Raw genomic sequence first — 19,675 nt, 5'->3', positions numbered from 1 at the left:
CATTTACTGAAAGGGTCTGTCATTTCATAGGAGTTACTTAGGAAGAGAAATTTTGAGGGTTGTTATCCATCTCAGCTACTAGTTGGGGTTTAAATTTAATGTACATGTTCTACTACCTGTTATTTCCAGTGTAGGAGGATGGATATACTATTTACATGCATTCCCCATATTGAAAAGGGAAGAATAGTATTCAAATCATACTTGTAATCCTTGTACTCTGGGAGGCCAAGGCAGGAGGATCGCTAGACATCAGGAGTCCAAGACCAGCCTAAGCAAGAGTGAGACCCCCATCTCTGCTAAAAATGGAAAAAAATTAGCCAGACATTGTGGTGCGCCTGTAGTCCAGCTACTCTGGAGGCTGAGGCAGGAGGATCACTTGAGCTCAGGAATTTGAGGTTGCAGTGAGCTATGGTGACACCACTGCACTCTAGCCTGGGTGACAGAGTAAGACCCTGTCTCAAAAAAAAAAAAAGAGAGAAAGAAAAACACCACCAGAAACAGAAAAGCTGTTGTTCTTAAAGAGTATCTTCCCAGCGCTGGTTAATTGTAGTGGGGCCTGTCGTAGTCACTTTCTAGATCACAGGCTCGTACCCACTCGGCGCTTGTAGCTGAAGCTCTGCGCCTCATCTATCGAGAAGGCTCAATGACTCTGTCAGGGCCCGGGCTTAGCGTCTTACCTCTCGTACATGGGGCGTTCGCTGTGCAAAAGCATTCAGAAAGATTATCAAACTTTCCCATACTTGCCATAAAACTGAGCCAATCCATACCTATTTCAAAAATACTGTGTTTCCTCTTGAGATTAAAATAAGGTTCATCCCTCTTATAGAAAAGAAATATGAATTGGAAAATATCCCAAAAGCCCTTTTGCCTCAAACGTATTCCAAGCAAACTTTGACCCCTTCCCAACTTGAGTTTGATTTATAAGGATATAGCTGAGAGGTACATCTGATGTCATTTCTGTAAAAGCACCTGGTGGGATTCGGATGGGCTGCCTCCGACGGCAGTGGCCGGTTGTGTTGGGGTCTGGTTTGATGGTCCTGGTGAGGCCAGTTTGCTGGAACGTCATGATGGGGATGTCTCTGCAACCAGACAAAACACCACTGTGCCCGCACCTGGTGCCCACGTGTTCAGAGAAGTCAGCTGGGTTAGAAGTCTTGGTGTACTTGGCTCTTCTAGGTGGTTTCAGAGGTTACGTAATTCCTAGACGTTTGCCCTTCTCGCATTTGGACCATCGAACAGGACAAAATTCAGCTCACATGTTCTCATTATTTTAGATTTCTATGGTTGGGATAGTTTAACACTGTGAAGGAAAATAATCGAGGTTGATACTATTTTTATAAAATGTTGTTATAATAAGTCTTGATTTCATGATTCAAAGGAATCTATAAAGCAAGGCCTAAAAATAAGAGAATACTTTAAGCTGCTATGTAACATATTATGGACTAGATTAAAAAGTTTTTTGAATCCAAGTTTGTTCTTCTTAACCTAAAACATTCCCTTTAGTGCGTTTATCCCTTCATGTCGTCAGGGCTCATTGATTTTTTTTCTTTGTCATGTTTAAGTATGATTTTTCAACAGATTTCCCAGACATTGTTTTATTGCTTAACCGTTAATGCAAAGTACTCATGTCTCTGCTTGGTCAATTCACTGACACTACGACTTCAAATTCTATACATATTAAAAAAAAAGGCCAAATGAAAATAAATAAATAAAATGGAAATACATATATTAAAAAGTGAAAAAAAAAAAGGCCAAAGGTCTAGCAAGGCACAGCAGGTTAAAGAAGCCTTCTGCTCAAGAGAGACAGTGACAGTAGCAAACAGTGCTCCGTTTATTGACAAACAAGATTTAGCTAGATCTGCGGTTTGAAATCTGCCATGCAGATATTAGAAACAATTGTTTTAAGGCCCCAATGGCCATTAGAAAATACTGTTTACCAAATGACAATGAGATTTAATTAGGTTAAAAAGATCAAATTTTTTTCTGATGACATTTTTTTTTATTTCACTCAGATTTTGAAGTTGGGATAATTAAATATATTTGACTTTTCAACAGAATTGATTTTTTTAAATAAATGTTTCAGAATTTTGACATTTCAAGAAGAAAACAAAATTCTCCAAGTTTGACCTTTTTTACACGATGTAAGTCTAGAAAAATGCTTTAGAAATGCGCTAGTGCAAGGTAAGACTTATCTCCTATGATTTAATCACATGTAATTTTTTCCCCAATTATGTTCAGGGAAACATTTCTGTGTCTTTCAGAGATGTTTGATGAATTAGCTCCTCCCCAGCCTGCGTGAGGGGGTGACTTGTTTGTGCTGGGTAAGCAGCTGGGCTTCACTGGGGTCTGTGACAGGTGGCGAGTGGGCGGGTGAGTATCACAGAGAACAATCATGGTAGAAATGGGGAAAAGGAAGAAAGCAGTCAATTTGGTCAAAACCATTCCCTTTTACACCATAAAGCACCAATGAAATGACTGAGTTAAAGTTGGTGGGATTTTTTTTTTTCTCTAGAACAGAGGAGAGTTTTTTTCCTAATTATTAAAGTAATAATTACTATAAGACTTCATCACTTTATTTTTGAATATGGAGCTGCTGAACTGAGTAAGAGGCCATCTGCTCTCTATCAGAACGTTCTGAGACAGTTGTATTACTGCGCATGTCCTCTGGCACCCTCCAGTGAAGGCCTGGAGCTAAATCAGCGCCAATCATCCCTGAAACACCTTTGTTTGCAGCCACAGGAGGCGGGGAGGTGGTGTCTGGGTCACTAAGAACGTATTGCCCAGTTGGGGCCATTGTTACGAATCCGCAGGAGTTCTAGTGAAACCCCCAGAAGAACAGGACCCTTGCTGTGTGTGCCATGCCCATTTCTATAGTGAACTTTAATAGTTTAAATTTCAAAAAAAGAATCCTTTTCCTTGAGATCTAACGGATTTTCCCTTCCCATGTAAGGTTTCCTGGAGAGGCTTGAATTAACTACTTAAATTCATGTTCACGCGAGTATTTTTTTTTTTTGATCTGGACCACGTTTTAAATTGTTTTTACTGTGGAATGAACGAAAGTTGAGCTCTAAAATGATATTCCTTGGTTTTTCTCAAGTCATGATGGACTTTAGATTTTCTTTGTCCTCGAAGACAGAGAGAGCTGTTCTCTTATGGGGGAGTAACAGGGATGTCCCCTCCTGCAGGCCCCCCCCCCGGCCTGTTCCCAACCTGGCTGTGTTAGCGTTGAATGGTAAGTGCAGGACCCCAAATTTTAAATCGCCTTTATTAAAAACAAACAAAAAACTACAGAAACTGGGTTAATGGCATATGCATTTCATGTAAAACATGTAGGGGGAAAGCACCTTCATCTTAGAGTTAGATAACTCAAGTTCATGCAGTGGAGTCAGCTCTCCACTATCTAGCAATCTCACGATCGTCTCTGTACACTGGCGACCATGCTTCCTTTTTTAATTTGTCCTAAATATGTCTTTGATGTCAGGGTAGGGAATGGAGAAATATTTCCAATTGTGTATTCATATTACGAAGAACTTGAAATTTGATTTGTTTCTTAGTTGATTATATTAGTTGATTATTATGATGTATATATTATATGTGGTTTAAAAGCTAAACACTGGCCTTTTTTTTTTTTAATTTTGTTAAATTGTATTTTTCTATGTTTTAACTAATTATAATAGATTTGGCTTTTTCTGGGTAACCTGAAAGATCACTGAACTGCATAGATATAAAAAAACAAGAGTTTTATTTTAGCACAAAGGCATTTTATATTATTTATTGAATCCGTGAGTTTGTTTTCATCAAAAACATTCCATATCATTTCCGCTCCTTTTTATTTGTATAGTTTGTTATTTAAAGAAATGACAGTCCTGTCTGTTTGTCATACAATAAAATTGAAATAATCGCATATAGCGATGTGAGGCAAAATCTTCTTCTCTCTGCCATAGACTGTTCTCAGCAATCACTCGTCTTCTGGTCTGTGCTGAGAGGCGCACGCACGTTTTTGTAACATCCGACAGCAAACTCGCTCAGAAATACCGCTTTCATCTACCTCTTCCGAGGCCTCTCACTTGTTGAAAAGTACCCCAGATGCTATGTTCTGCACTGGCTGTATCATAAAACAATTTCTGGAAGACGTTGCCATGTAATTCTCTCATGACACAGATCTGTTTTTAAAGCCACGGCGTCGTCGAGGGGCCGTCGTGAGCTGAGCAGGTGGATAACTCTTCTATACAGCAATCCCTTAGGATTGGAGGTACGGCCGCAGAACACCTTCTCTCACTCTTTCCGTTCCAAATCCCCTCAACCAGTCTTCCCATCGCTTCAAGATTTGGTGGTTGTACCCGATTTCTCAACTGACTAGGAGGGCCGTCCTCACCCTTCTTTATAAATAACAAGCCGTGTTTAGAAGCACTGCTTTTAGGAGTAGCATATTCGAATGTGACTATTTCCCCCTTCACTATTTCAAAGCAGTTTGGAAAATGGAGTCATCAGGGCAAATGCTGTCACGTAAGGATGAAAAGTTTGTAAGAGGTCTTATTTTTGAGTGGCCCCTAGATGTATGTGAAAATAGAAGGAAGACCTGTCTCTGTGAGAGGCTGCCTCCTCACTCGCTGACGTTTTTCTGTTTTCATAGTTGCATAGCCATCAATATAGTAACACACTTACTATGTTCTTGGCAAAGTACACTACCCTTCAAGAAAGAAATCCATTTTCTGTTGTGCATTGCTACACTAAGTCAAGCCAGTAAACTAGATATTGTAAATCTAGATATCGTAACCAGAAAAAAATATCACTTGTTTTATCTCTTTTTGTATCTGTTGTGCCAGTGAAGGTTTATAATCCCTTTTCCGTGTACGCTTACTAGCGCACGTTCGAAAAAGTATCCTACATGAGACACTGTTCCATGTCTAAGGTCACCTGCTCTGCGTGTGGCACAGCACGGACGTCGGTTACTGTCACCATCTTTCACAATTATTTTGGAGCAGCCGGGCTGGTGTTCTGTGTTGGTATATTGCGCATATAAATCTCAATAAAAAGGATCTGTGCAAAGATACCTATTTCGGTGTGCTGTTCCCCACCCCCTCACCCCCATTCAGAGCTGCGTTTCTTTATCAAGCTGTTAAGATGTCAGGAGGTGACTCATTGGAAAGAATCCTTACTCAGGGGGAAATTCATGCACAGGCTGGTTTTATAAAGAGGAAGGGGACTGCCAAAAGCATTTCTGCTGATTTCTCGGATTGTTGGAGCTCAGCCAATTTTACAGTTTCAGGGTTTGGGAGATGAGCTGCTTGTGCCTCCTGGGTGACACGTGCCAAGTCTGTAATACCCAGGCAATGAGGAAACTCAGTGGGTCCATCTTGTCCCTAGTTTGTCCCGAAGCTCTGCATGCTGTCCAGCCCACTCCCAGGGCTAAGACCCCTCACTCGCTGTCCCCGCTCCCACGGAGATGTGCTGAGAGATCCCCTGGTTCATGTCACTTTCAACCAGACATCCAAGGAGGTGGTGGTCCCCAAAGCCACAGCTGCCTGGGCAGAACTGTTTGCCGTGGACCCACAGGTCAGGGGCAAGCTGAGTATTTCCTGCACTTGAGCTCACACACACGCATGTGCGCGCACACACACACACACACACACACACAGTGGTCCCCCCTTATCCAAGGGAGACACGTTCCAAGACCCCCAGTGGATGCCTGAAATCACAGATAGCACCAAACTCTGTATATACTATATTTTTTCCTATACATACACAACTATGATAAAGTTTTATTTATAAATTAGGCACAAGATTAATAATAATAAAACAATTGTTATAATATACTTGTACTGTAATAAAAGTTAATGAATGTGGTCTCTCTCTCTCTCTCTCAAAGCATCCTATGTAATATACCAACCTGTTTTTGGACAGTATTTGACCTCAGGTCACTGAAACCTCAGAAAGTGAAACCAAAGATGGTGGGGGGGTGGTCTATGTATTCCCACGAGGCTCTCTGAGAGCAGTGGGGATGAGAAGACCCCAAAATGATACAGGCCAGGTGACAGTACGTCACCACCAGAAGCCAGGTGGACTTATTCATCCTGGTGTGTGGCAAGGGCGGAGGGGCTCGAAGGAAGGGTGGAGATGACAGTAGAAGGTGGTATTCCAAGGGGCAACCCAACAGAGGTCCTCTTGGTTTGTACCATCAAACAAATTAAGGATGGATGGGAGACTGAAGTCAACCATGCCAATAAAATGTCACAATCCCTTGGCTATTTTGTGGACCCAGGACTCATTGACTAAAGGAGAGGCCAAGTCTCCAGGTGGAAGGAGGGGCAGCCCCAGGACAAGGGTATAGAATAATAATTCCCCTAGTCTTTGCCCAAAAGGACCTGCAGCCACTGGACTGTTTGGACACCCAATAATAGCACCATGATCTACTCTGTCTGTGATACCATGCTAATTGGATGGGGTAAGCCCAAAGTGACCCATTCTCTGGATGCCTTGGTAGGAATGGCTTTCCTCCTACCTAGAGAGCGCAGCCTGGAGGCTGGGGGATAAATGCTCAGCTGGGTGACAAACTCTTGCTTACAGGGGCTGTCCTCAATCAAAGTGGGTGGCCAGGTCTATATTTGATTGTCCTGCGTAGCAAAAATCCACCCACCACAGATACCAGGCAAATAAAGCAAAGACATACCTTGTTGACTCCCTCGGGATGGATGGACAGATCTCTTCAAGTCAGCAGACCCATCGCTGCAGGTCACGGCCTGCAGAGAGCCCTCAACCCTGGGCCCAGAGAATCATTGCTTCGTGTCACCACCATTTGAGACCAACAGCCATGGAAAGATAGAAGGGACAGACAAGTCCCAAGAGGTGATGTTTCGGGACCTGGCACAAGGTGGGTTCGTGTTTCGATGTCAAACTCTCTAGCACAATATGGAGCAAACAGCTCACTGGGACCTCTCGTCTCCAACTTCTTCACCTGGCGCAGATACCACTCTCCACTGGGGCCCTGGGGACCCTGCCTCACTGTCACCTTTACTGTATAGACTGCCATTTCCAAATCAGGCTTCCCTAAGTGTGAATGAAGGGAGTTTACCACTGAATGCTAATTCTCGAGACCCAGAAGGAAATGCCTGCTTTGGGAAAACAGTGCTCTATGAGCCCTGGGGAAAGAAGAACAACGCATAGCGTGTCATGTTCCAAGATTATGGTCTTTGGAACCAGAAAGACCTGATCAGCCCCTGACTAGCTGTGTAGACATGCATGATTTACCTAATCTGTTGAACTCCCTACTTTTCTCCTTTCAGGTCATGGACGAAGCGCTTTTTATAGCAATCTGTTCTCTCTGGGGCCAGCACTGCCAGGGTTCGAATCCTGTCTCTCCCTGCTGCCTCCGGCAAGTTGGTTAGCTGTTGCTTGCCTCAGTTTTCCCATCTGCAAAATGGAGGTGGGGAAAAACCCTAACTCCTAGGGCTATAGGGAATATTAAATGAGTTCATGAGAGCCCTCAGCTTGGCGCCCGGCCTGCGATAACCGATAACCGCCACCTACTGTTTAGGCACATTTACATGAACCGACTGTTTACCAAGAGGCACCAGCGCTCGTTCAAGCTATTTTCTCCCGGAGTCCGGCTGGAATGTAGACAGCCGCCGGCTCTCTTTGACCCATTCCTGCAGCCTCTGGGTGTCTGCGTGGGCAGAGGTGGGCGTGTGGGTGCGTGGCCTGCCCTGGGATGGGGGTGACGAATGTGCTTGCGTCCGGCGCTGTCCCCTCCCTGCTGGGCGCCACCAAATATGTCCATGCTCTCCGCGGCCCGGTCAACGGCCACCCCGGGCTGTCTCCTGGCCAGACCTGGAGCTCACGGGCTAATTTTAGAAATGACTCGTGGACTCAGCTGCTGCTATCACACTGGCTCTGAAGGAGGGTGGGGGCAGGACGGCGGGGAAGGGATGTGTGTGCGGAGGGTGCTCCTGACATTTCTCCTTCGCCCCTGCTCTCCCGGCTTGGGGAGGTCCCTTCGCCGCCACCTGGGGACACCTCTTAGGCAGTAGCGGCTCCTGTGACCCGTGGCCTCTCGTGGAGAAGGTACTGTCGGGCTGGGTTTTACGACGGGCGCCTTGCCTGCTGGTGGGCGAGTTTTAATTTTCTGGAATGTGCTTTCGGGGGCCGCGGTGGCGGACCTGTGGTCTCTCGGTCTATTTTAGGCCTTTCTGGTGTCGGGAGCTTCTGAGGCCTCATCCCCTGTCGGCCGCCCGTGTCGCTCCCTTTGAAAACAAGGGTATTTCGGAGGATTTTAAACACAACGCTGGGGCGAGCGACACTTCGAAGGCTCATCCCTGTGAGGACACAGGCACTCATTTTTAAAGACGTGTTTCGAGTCGTGAGTTAACCTCCACTGTGGAATCTTAGCTGGTGGACATCAGGGTTTATATTTTTTCTCAGCTACCAGAAATTTCTGCCTAACTGGCTTCCAGTTTATGGTCAGGGAGCCAGACTCTTCCCCTTTCACATTTCCAACCCTGTTGAGTAAAAGTCTTTATTTTAATGGTTTTTTTTTGTTTTTTTTTAATTTTAAATGAAGCCTGTGGGAGCGTTGGGGGAAGGGGAATGGTGGTTCGTGACCGGAGGTTTCAATTTCATGCATGGCTTGCTCAGGCTCCCTCTGAGACGAGGGGTTTTTTGTGGTGCACCCGTTAGCGGACGTTTCTCTGAATGGAGAAGAGCCACAGGCCTCAGTGGCCCCCGTGGCAGGGCAGGGAGGGGGCTACGCTTCCACACAGAGCTCCCTCCCAGGAGTTGTGGAGACCTCGCCAGCTGCAGGCCTGGGGCTGCCACCTCCCTGCAACTTTCCCACAGAGGAGGCTGGGAGGGAAGAGCCCAGTTTGCCCCGAGTCAGGTCCCAATCAGCTCCAAGTTACCCAGTCTGGCCTTGACCTGCCCGCGTGCACAGGGGCCTGGACAACTAGGCTGTGGCTCTCACTTTGTGGCTGTCCAAGAAGATGCCTCCCCGTTCAGTGCTTCAGCTCACGGAGGCTGAGTGTCTCACTAGGGCTCCTAGTGTCCAACAGGGTGGTGGTTCTCTTGGGCGCCGTCTTTGCTACTCACCTAAGTTGTGTCCTCCTGTGTCTGGGTGACAGGTCTAGTGTGTACTGGGGGAGCAGACGAGAGAGGGACCACGTGGTCTTGGGCTATGCATGAGTTCTAGAAAATAACAGCAGAGAGGGGAAGGGGCAGAGACAGAGAGACAGAAAGGAGGAGGGGGAGGAGGAGGGGGAGGAGGAAGGAGAGGAAGGGGAGGAGGAGGGGAAGGAAGAGGAGAAGGAAGAGGAGGAAGGGGAATCTCCTGGTCTCCTGGCTTTTGAGGAGCTGCATGTATGTCACCAACGAACAAATATTTGATGCCACCTGTATACAGGCCTGCTCACCTTGAGTACCCTGGTTTGGCCTCTTCCGACTCTGTGACCTTGGACAAGTCCCCTCCCCATTGGGAGCTTGGTTTCTCCTAAAACATGAGGGGGTTGGGCGAGACCATCTCTGAGATCTTTTCCAGGATTCGACATCCAGGGAGGTGTTTTTCCACGTGTGGATTGTTGACTGCCTACCCATCAGACTCACCTGGGTTGGGGGGAGCTTTTAAAATGCATACTCCTGGGCTCTATCCCAGCCCTATTGGACAGTCCTGGGAAAAGGGGCCCAGAAATCCGCAGATTTAAAACCTCCTGGGTTTCGAACAGCGTTTCCACGGGTTCAAGCTAAGGAAATCACGGAGGGCTGCTGTTCAACACTCGTCTTGCCAGAAACTCACGGAATCATCTCACAGACATGCAAACCACGCACAGCACTTTGTAAGGGGCTGCCTACTGCAGAGGTCTTGTTAGGCTGGAGTTCCCCCTGGGGAAGATCCGGCCCTTCTGTGGCATTTTGGGGTGAGCACAGAGAGCCCCAAAGCTAAAGAGAACCACCTCGAGCTGCCAGAAGACAGAACTCTGGCTGGGAGTCTGCAAGGCCATGGTCAGATGGCCCTTGTCTGGGCCCTGGTATTTGCCTAGTCCTTGGTAGACAAAAACAACTGTCTAAATGGCCCATTTTAAGCAGCTGTTTGTTAGTTGCGGTGGTGTATGGCCTATATTTAATATTTGAACTAAGTGAAATCAAATGATTTGAAACATGGAGGAGGGGGGTTTGAAACCAGGGGTGCTGCCACATCCAGCCCCCTTTGTTTACAGATGGGACGGCTGAGGCACAGAGAGGGGAAGCAACTTGCTCAACGACACACAGCTCTACAGTGACAGCACTGGGCTTAGATCAGCACCCGCCATCAAAGCTGGCACGCAGGGAACCACCTGGAGCTCCCCGTGTTAGAAATAATAACCCAGCTCTCCCTTTTACCCCTGCCTCCAAAAGCTTTTCCATCATCGTCCTCAAAGCTTCGAAGGAAAGGGTTCAATCTCAGCTCTAGTTTCAGTGGAGGCAACAAGAATGAGTTTTATTAAACAAACGAGGTCCTTGGACATCAAGGCAGATCTCTGTGTCTCCCCTCCTCCTCTTCCTCTCTCTGCCTCTCTCTCTTACACACACACACACACACACACACACACACACACACACTCATTCAGTCTGAAGGATCTAGAGACACCACCAGCTCATCTGAATCACCTCCCTCCCAGGGCATGACTCACCCAGCTTCGTAATGTTCCCTTTCTGCTCTGCCTTACTCTGTGCGTCTCCCTGATGATGATTTACTTTAAAGAATTGTAGTTTCTGGCAGAGGAGGAAAGATCCCCAAGCATTGGCAAAGCGTATTCACCAAATCCGTGGCCGGGACTCCTGCTCAGGGTAGCAGGAATTTCAAGGTTCAAGGTCCCAAGGGGGAATTCATTTCTGTCCACAAAAGACTAAGTGCATTTTCAGCTGTTCCTTGGGAACCAGCTGGGGTTTGAGTTTCAGTTTCATGGAGCACAGCTGGTTTAGCTGTTGAGCTGAGGGAGAGACAGTTGCTCAATGGGATTAAATGTCTGATTCACACTAAACATTCCTGTGAGTTTGGGCGTAAAGTATTAGCCCCATTTTACAGATGAGGAAGTGAGATCTGGAGGCTTAAGTGGCCCAAGGTCAGGCAAGGTGAAATGAAACCGGAACTCAGTGCCTTTCTGCTAGAGACTGGACTATTCGGTCTAATAAACAGCATTGGCTAAGTAACGAATTGTGCAACCCTGTTTCACAGGGACAGGGAACCAACCCTGTTCACAGTCATTACCTCGTTTAAGGCACTGATTATCAAGGGAGGGTGATGCTGTCCCAGTTTTGTAGAGGAGGAAATTGAGAATTGGAGAGGTTCAGTGACTTGCTTTTCCTCTTGTTTTTCTGTCAGCAGTGGGTGGCCCATCTTCTCAGTTCTTTCTATGTTTCATCTATTTATTGTTCAAAGCAAAGATTATGTTGCCCTTCTCTTCCCTTAAGGTGCCTCCCACTTTGCCACAATTCTTCTAGAGCAGGGTTCTAGACCAGCATCAGCCTTGGCACTAGTGCCATTTTAGGCTGGATAATTCTTTGTCTGTCGTGGGGCTGCCAGGGGCTTTGAAGGATGTTTAGCAACATCCTTGGCCCACTAGATACCTACTGGTAGCAACTCCTCTCCAGTTGTGCCAACCAAAAATGTTTCCAGGATGTTGCCAAAAGTGTCCATTGGTGGGCACAATCGCCACTTGGTGAGAATCACTGGCCCAGTCCAGTTCTGTCCAACAGAACTTTCTGTGATGATGGAAATCTTCTGTTATTTTTGCTGTCCAATATGGCAGTCATGAGCTACATGCAGCTATTGAGTACTTGAAATGTGGCTCATGCAACTGAGAAGCTAAATGTTTAGTCTAATTGTATGATATTTAATTTAAATGTAACTAGCCACATGTGCTAGTGGCTACTGTATTAGCATAGCTCTAGGTAGCAACACGGCAGAGGATAGAAAATCAGCCCTTTGATGGAGCACTCGAACCCTAAAAGCATTCAGGGGAGCCTCCCAGAAAAAGTCTGATCAGCTTTTTGCTTCACTGTGGAAGGGAAACACTAGACTGGAAATGGAAAATACTTGGCATAGACGCCACCCCTGACCATTCCCATGCCAATGGCAGACATTGCTAGTCAATCACAGCACGCTTTCCTATTGAGTTCCAGGCATAGCTCAAGATCTTTCTCAAAACAACACTCCAGGCAGCCCCAACTACATCTCTTGTGAGAGAAACTTTATTGGCCATCCCTGCACCAGGCCACGAGGCCCATCTGTGAGGTCCAATGTCTTATTGGCATGTAAGGGCAGCTGGAGAGGGGAGAACAGATGGGCTGTAGGCACCGAGGTTTTTCTCTCTAATTTCTCTAAGAAACACCCACTGCGTGATTCACGGATGGAGGTGAGGGTGGAGGAGTACTGGCTTGCGAGCTGATGATATGCAAAGCATTTGGAGATTTTAATCCACCTGGGACTCAATCGGAGTCAACTGGAAACATGGCTGCTGCAAAAGGACATTATATATTAATAGTAATAATGTCAGCAATGGCTCACGGGCCTACGGGTGTCCAGTACTCACACCACCCCGTGAAGTGGGCAAGACAGACTGTGCCCTCATTTGACAGATGGGGGAGGTGCAGTCCCAAGAGGCTCTACAACAGGTATAGTGAGACTCAGGCTTAGATCTGGGACTTCCAGGAGGGATGTCCGCCCTCTGACGGGCAGGAAGCCCACTGCGTTTGCCCTGGCCAACCTCTTGCAGAGGGCAGGTCAGAAAACTCCCAGGGGACAGTGACCGTTGTTCTGAAGGATTTGGAAATCCATTTGGAATGCCACCTGAGAAATGGTTAAAGGCTCCAGATGAGAAAATTGGGGGCAGATTCCATAGGTGTCATATGGAAAGGGGGTTAACCTGGTTGTATATTGCTCCAGAGAGCGGTTCTGGGGCCAGCACCTGGCTGTCCTGGTGAGGCAGCTCTCCGAGGAGGAGAAAAAGTGTCAGACCCTCGGGACTGGGAGATGAGGACTCTGGTTCTGCCACTGTTGGAGGCTGTGGGACCATGAAAGAGTCACTTCTCCTGCCTAGTCCATGGATGCCAGCATAGAAGTGGGTTTTATGGCCTCAGAGTATGTTTTGCAGTTCTGGTTCCAGAGAATAAAAGCAATTAGAGCCAATCCCATATGTCTTACTTGGTAGTGAGCTCCCCGTCAATGGGCATGACCAAGAGGGAGCTCATTGACTCTCCATCCAGGAAATTCCTTGTGAAGGGGGCTGGGCCTCTGGGGTCTTCCTGTATTTGCATGCCCGTGGCTCTGATGAGGGGGTCATTCCATGCTGCCCCCACTCCTGCTGCTCTCTTTCTTCCATTCTTGATCTCAGCACGTCCTCTGTTCTCCTCTTCCTTCCTCCCTTTCTCTTCAACATCTTTTTCCCTCCAGCAACCTTCTTGCCCTTGTTTCTCATTCACCCCCTTCCCCTTTCTCATCTTCTAGGATTGTGTGTGTTGTTGTGAGTGTGGCTTGAATCCTCAGTTAGCAACAGGCTGTCCTTGCCCTAATCAAGGGAAGGGATCTACATGCTGGGTAAAGTCCCTTTATTTTTTTGTTGAAATAATTTATTTTATTTTTTTAGAGATGGGGTCTCGCTATGTTGTCCAGGCTGGCCTGGCCATCTTAGGCTCCATTGATCCTTCCACTTCCACCTCCCAAGTAGCTGGGATTGCAGGTGCACACCACAGTGCCTGGTTCCCTTGGCCAAAGTCCTTTTCTATTACTGCCTGGCTCTTTGGCCACCAAGCTCAAGGCCTGAGTGAGCTAGACTGGACCATATATGAATCGTGAGAATCCCTTTTGTCCATCTAGCCTATGGATGGCAAACAGATAGCACTTATGCACCATTCCCTCATTCTATGCCCAGGGCAGACATTAATAATCGATCAGAGCACTTTTTCCACCATGCCCAGATAAAGGCTTAAGAGCCTTTCCCATCTATCAGAATTGATAGGTGAGTCGAACCCTACTTTCTCCCTGGCTGTATCAGTCGAGGTCTGACTAGAAAACAGCACGCTCCACTGCTATCCTGGAGAACTTTCTTAGTGAAGGGATTCTCCCAAGAGATGCGTGTAGGATCAAGGGAACCAACAAGGCATGTTGAAGCCCCCAGAGAGCAGCAGTGGTGGGAATTCCTTACTGGCCTTGGGCCTGGTGGGGCACGAGAGAGGAGGAGTAATGACTCAGGAACCGCGTGACAGCTGGAGTCGGTGGAGAGGACCATTCAGAGGGGGCTTTGGCTGTAGACAGAGACACACAGTCTTTGCTGAAAGTAGGACCTGAGATGAAGGGATCAAGGTAAAGTGGGGACCAAACACCTGGCCTCTAGTTCCTTCTGCACCCAGGTCACGTGGCCTTCTCTAGGCCACGCTCAAGGGGAGTCCGGAGAGTGGAGAGCCAGGGGAAGGGAGGGCAACCCCCAGTGGGCAGCCCCCAGGACACAGAGCCGGTTAGCCCGAGCGGCCCTTGGAGAGGTTATGCCACGTGGAGGCTGGAGCCACAGCCTGGAGCCACAGTCCGGGTGGGTTCAGTGAGTATAAGAACCACCCACTGGCGGAAGATCAGAGGGTGATCCACCTGGACACTGGAAAACCAGGGAGCCCGTTGGAAGAGTCTACGCAGGTCAGCACCCGCAGCCATGGAGCAACGTAGAAGAGGTGGCGCACGAATCTGAAGGGGGTGTCGTCAGTTCCCCGAGCATCCTCTTGTCCCTGCGTGCCTGGCCTCTGATGTGACCCACCTTCAGAGAGACCAGGTGTCAGCCTCTTAGGTGCACGCTGGTGCTCCCGGTGACCGACCCCGCCGCCCGCCCCCAGGGACCTCGTGGGCTAGCTGGGGAATACGCACGACCACTCGCAAGCCAAACTGTGGGCAGGACAGAGTTCGAAAGGAAGATCGAAATGAAAAAGGAGCAAATAGTGACCTAAGTAAGCCGTGTGGCCAGTGGAGCAGAGGGCAGGTGATGGGGGTGTCGGGGTGCAGGGGGGAGGAGGCTGCAAGAGGCCTGCAGGGAGGCACGGGCAGCCCCCCAGGCATGGCGTCACGCAGGAGGTGCCCCAGCAGGCACGTGGCAGGTGGCGGACGTGAGTGAGAGCCAGGAAGGGGAAGGGAATGTGGCAGAGGCGGTTGAGGCTGGGGGACCCGTGTGCTACAGTGGCTGTGAGCACAGCCTTGAAGTCAGCCCACCTGGGTCCAAGAACCAGCCGCTGGCTGAGCGCAAGGCCATTCCCCTCCCTCTGCCTGAGTGCCCCGAGGTGGAGTTACTCAGAGAATCCACTTCATGGGGTTGTCGGGAAAAGTAAATGACGTGATCAGTTCAAATCTCGGCATAGAGCGATGCAGAAATCCTAGTGCTACTATTATCAATAGTCTTGATTTTGTCGCATTTCCTTCTTCAAGGCAGGGAGGGCAAAGGTCTCAGAGTGGAGCAGAAGGAACAGGGATTTAGGCACCTGGGACACCCCCACTCTCTCCTGTGTGACCTTCATCCCATTTGACCTCCCTCCTCCCGACTATGACACGCCCAGCACCATGACTAACAGCAGACAGACGCGAAGTAAACATCAGCCCCCCTGAACACCAGCCAGCCCCCTGAGTGTACCTGCGTGAGCCAGCTCCCTGGGGTTCCACGGCTTGTCAGTGGGACACAGGGCACCCCCAGATTGGTCTTCTCTTATCATCACTGCTGCAGAACTGGGCATGCGTGGGTGGAGTCAGACACACCTGGGGCAGGTCTCACCTCGGCCTTCTTGCTGGGTGACCTCAGGCAATGCCTTAACCTCTCTGAGTTGCTGTCTGCTCTATGGGAGTGATGCCAACCACATAGTGCTATTGTGGGAATGAAACATGTTAATGAATTTTAATATAATTACACTTCAGGCCCAGCAGGAAATGAAAGGGTGCTGAGGGCAGTTTAAGAGTAAAGATCTGTCTCAGTGCTTGGTAAAGAGCTGCTTCTCTCTAAATGTCGGTGAGTCACCTTGTTCCAGGTGCTGGGCTGGGGTCTCCAGGCCAGCTGTAACCATAGAGTCAAGCGGAAATGAAAATCAGATTGAGAGCAGTTACCAGTGATGAAATCACCTGCTTAATATATTGCTGTCCTCCCATTGTACAGCTAAGAAAACTGAGGCCCAGAGAGCTCCCGGGGTCCCACAGGATGTGAACTTGGCCATGACGACACTACGTGTGGATGCCGACAGCACAGAGGGACGTCAGAAACCTCTGCCACAGACTTGCCGCTCTGTCCCTCCTCAGCCACACCCCTAGTCACTTACTCATTCATTCATTTGACAAATATGTATTGAGAACTAAGTACGTGCTAAGCTCTGGGACTAACAGACGAAAAGGGAGTGGGGTGGGATTGAGAGCTATGCTGCAATTTATATAGGGGGCAAGTGCAGGCTCACTGAGAAAATGACTCCAAGCAAAGATTTGAAGGAGATGAAGATGTGGGCCATGAAGGAAAAGCATTTGAGGCAGAGGGAACAGCATGTGCAAAGGCCCTGAGATCAGGATGTCTCTGGAAGGGTGTATCCAGGAGGTCACTATCATTGCATGGAGAACTGAAGAATGTTGTTAGGGCAGGTGGTCACGAAGGGCCCTAGAGGCTGCTATAAAGACTCGGGCTTTATTCGGAGACAGGTGACGTCACCGGAGGGCTGGCTGCTACGTCTGGACTGGACATTGTAGAGGAAAGGGGGGAAGCCTCAAGGGCCCCACGGGGCCACTCAGATCCAAGCTGTCCCTGGCCTTGGGGGTTGCCTTTCTTTCCACCAGCCTCCCTCACCCTGAAAGGGAGACCTGAAACTTTATACCATGAATTCGGAGTGTCTAGGGTCCCTCATGGCCTAAAACACCAGCAGATGGGCAGGTGTGTGCGTCAGGCCTGGAAGGGAGCGTGGTGATAAGAACACTTGCTTAAATTAAGGCCTGACAAAGCCTCTCCAGCGGACTTGGCTCCTGGCCCTGGGTCAGTGGGGCTGGCCCAGGGCCTCTGAGGGGCAGGACATAGGGAGCGAGCTCCGTCTGGTCGCCCCCTTGTGCTGAGGCCCTCTGGGCAGGCTGGCAGCCCCAGGGCTAAGGACAGCCCAGATGGAGGCCAGGATTCCCCCTGGAACCTCGAAGCTGAGGGCGATTCTTGGGAAGCAGCCACTGACGTGGCCAGGCCTGGCTGGGGGGCGCGAGCAGCCACCACACGTCAGACCTATTCATAACCTGGGCTTCGTGCCTCAGGCGTGGAGCCTGTGGGTCACTCGGGGGCCTCTCCTGTGTCTCCCAAGGGAATGGCGGGGGGGCGTCCTTCACCCAGCCTCTCTCCCCAGAGACGGAGGCTCATGCCCAGTGCCCTTGCAAGCTGGAGAAGCCACAGCGTGGGAGATTTTTTTCTTAAGGCAAACACTTGGCTGTTTGCACTTGGACATGTTTCCGGGGTCTCCCCTTGGGCACGTGACCTCATCCGAGCTGAAATGACCCTTCTTGGATCTTTGGGTCTTGAGATTTCCTCCTTGCAAGGCCACGGAGGAGTGCTGAGGAATGTCTCACGGCCAGCTCCCCGAACGAAAGCTACAAATCGTGGCGTCTGCCGATTTGCGTGGTGTGAACGCTCCCATGGCTGCCGTCAGCTACTCACGGGGCGTCACTGGACGCAGAGTGGGAAGGAGATGTTCACGGGGGCGCTCAGGAGATGATGGGAGCTGGCTCTGCAGGCCGAGGGGGCCCAGGCAGCCACCACTGGCTTCCAGGACACGCAGACACGCAGCCGCCAAAGCCATCTTCTCGTGGTCAAGTCCCCAAAGGCAGCTACTTCCAGGCCCGCAAGGACTCATCAATCTCTCGGTCGATGTTAAATCTCTCGGTCGATGGTTGCTCTGGTGGCCAGGGATGGGGGGAGGTGTCACTCAGAAGGGGCAGTGAAGGACGTTGCTCAGAGGGCAGGACATTGCCCCGGCTGGAGTTGGAAGTGAGAAAAGTCAAAGGAAGAAGAAAAACGCTTGTTCCTCCACTCAAGACCACTGCTGCTAAGACCTAGGTGTATTTCCTCCCACTTGACTTTCTCTGCGAAGCACTTTGTTAGTTGCTCATTTCGGGCGGTTGTCCTGCGTGCAGGGTACTCTACCTGCTTCGCCTTACAGGCTGAGACGGGCACCTTCCAGCGTCGTTGTGGGTGCTCCTCAAACAACCCTCGTGCCCTGCAAAGGGGAAGGAAAATGACGTAGCCACTTGGGAAACCAGCCTGGAAGTTTCTTAAAAAAATCAAACATAAAGTTACCATGCAACCCAGCAATTTCGCTGGTAGGAATCTACCTAAGAGAAATCGAAACATCGGCACACACGCACACAACGACTTACGTGACCGTAGCGATCTTATTCATAATGACCTCAAAGTGGAAACGGTCCAGATGCCCGTTAACTAGTGCATGAATTTTTTTTTTTAAAAAAGGTCTATCCCTGCAGGGGAACGTTACTGGGCAACAGAAAGGAGTGAGGTGCTGAGACACACACAGTAACACGCTGAACGTCAAAAACACTTTGCAAAGTGGAAGAAGCCAGGCGTGAAAGACTAAACACTGTTAAGATTCCGTTTACATCAAATGTTCAGAAAAGGCAAATCTACAGAGATAGAAGGGAGATTGGTGTTTGTCTCGCGCTGAGGGAGGGAACAGCTCGTGACTGTACGTGGACATGAAGAGTGTTTTTGGGGTGATGAGGATGTTCTAAAGTTAGATTGTGGCGACAGTTACACAATTCTGCAAACTTATTAAAAATCATCGGATTGAACACTCTAATGGGCGACTCTCACGGCATACACATGACACCTCCGTAAGGCTGTTTAAAAACGATGTTTCCTAGACACACCCTTTTCAGTGGACTCATAGTATTACTTCAGATCGGATGTGCGCTTTTTGTATTTGACATTCTCCCATTATCGGACCCTGTGTCTGCTTTTCTGATGCTGCAAGCAACACAGCGATGGAATTTCCTGGTTTAGGATTACTTCCTCAAATTTAGTTCCCAGCAGAGGGCTTTCCAGGTCAAAATTATGAAGTTTGTTAGGCTTCTCGATATGATGACATACCATTTCCCCAAAGTGTGGGACCAATTGAGGGCGGTGGCGTCCCACCTTCCCCTAGTTTGCATGGTCCAACCGTGAAACAAACCACTCCCTCAGAAAAGAAAACCCCGCTATTCCATGGTGTCGGAAGTCAGAACAGCGGTTGCTCTTGGGGGAAGAGGGACAGGAAGGGGGCAGGAGGGGGGTTCTATGGTTCCGTTTATTTTTTGAATTGAGATATGATTCATATACAGTAAAACATTCCATCTGAATTGTACATCCGGGTGAAATTTTGCATTTGACACACTTGTGTGATCAACCCTCAGATCAAGATATAGGACATTTGCAGGGCGCCAGAAAGTTCCCTCATGCCTCTTCCCAGCCAAAAGCCAAGGGCTCCTCGAACCTCCAATACCATAGATTAGATTTGCTTGTTTTTGAACTTCTTATAAATAAAATTACAATTTTTAAAAGCTTGATCAGGGTGCTAGTTTACATAGAGGTCCACCGAGCTATACACATATGATTATGTATTTTTTTTATTTTATGTTATATCCCAATAAAAGTTAAAGTGTGGGCCAAGAGGAAAACGATTT

Source organism: Propithecus coquereli, unplaced genomic scaffold, assembly GCF_000956105.1.
Source record: "Propithecus coquereli isolate 6110/MARCELLA unplaced genomic scaffold, Pcoq_1.0 Scaffold206, whole genome shotgun sequence".
NCBI classification, from domain to species: Eukaryota; Metazoa; Chordata; class Mammalia; order Primates; family Indriidae; genus Propithecus; species Propithecus coquereli.
Note: the sequence above shows the minus strand (reverse complement) of the source record.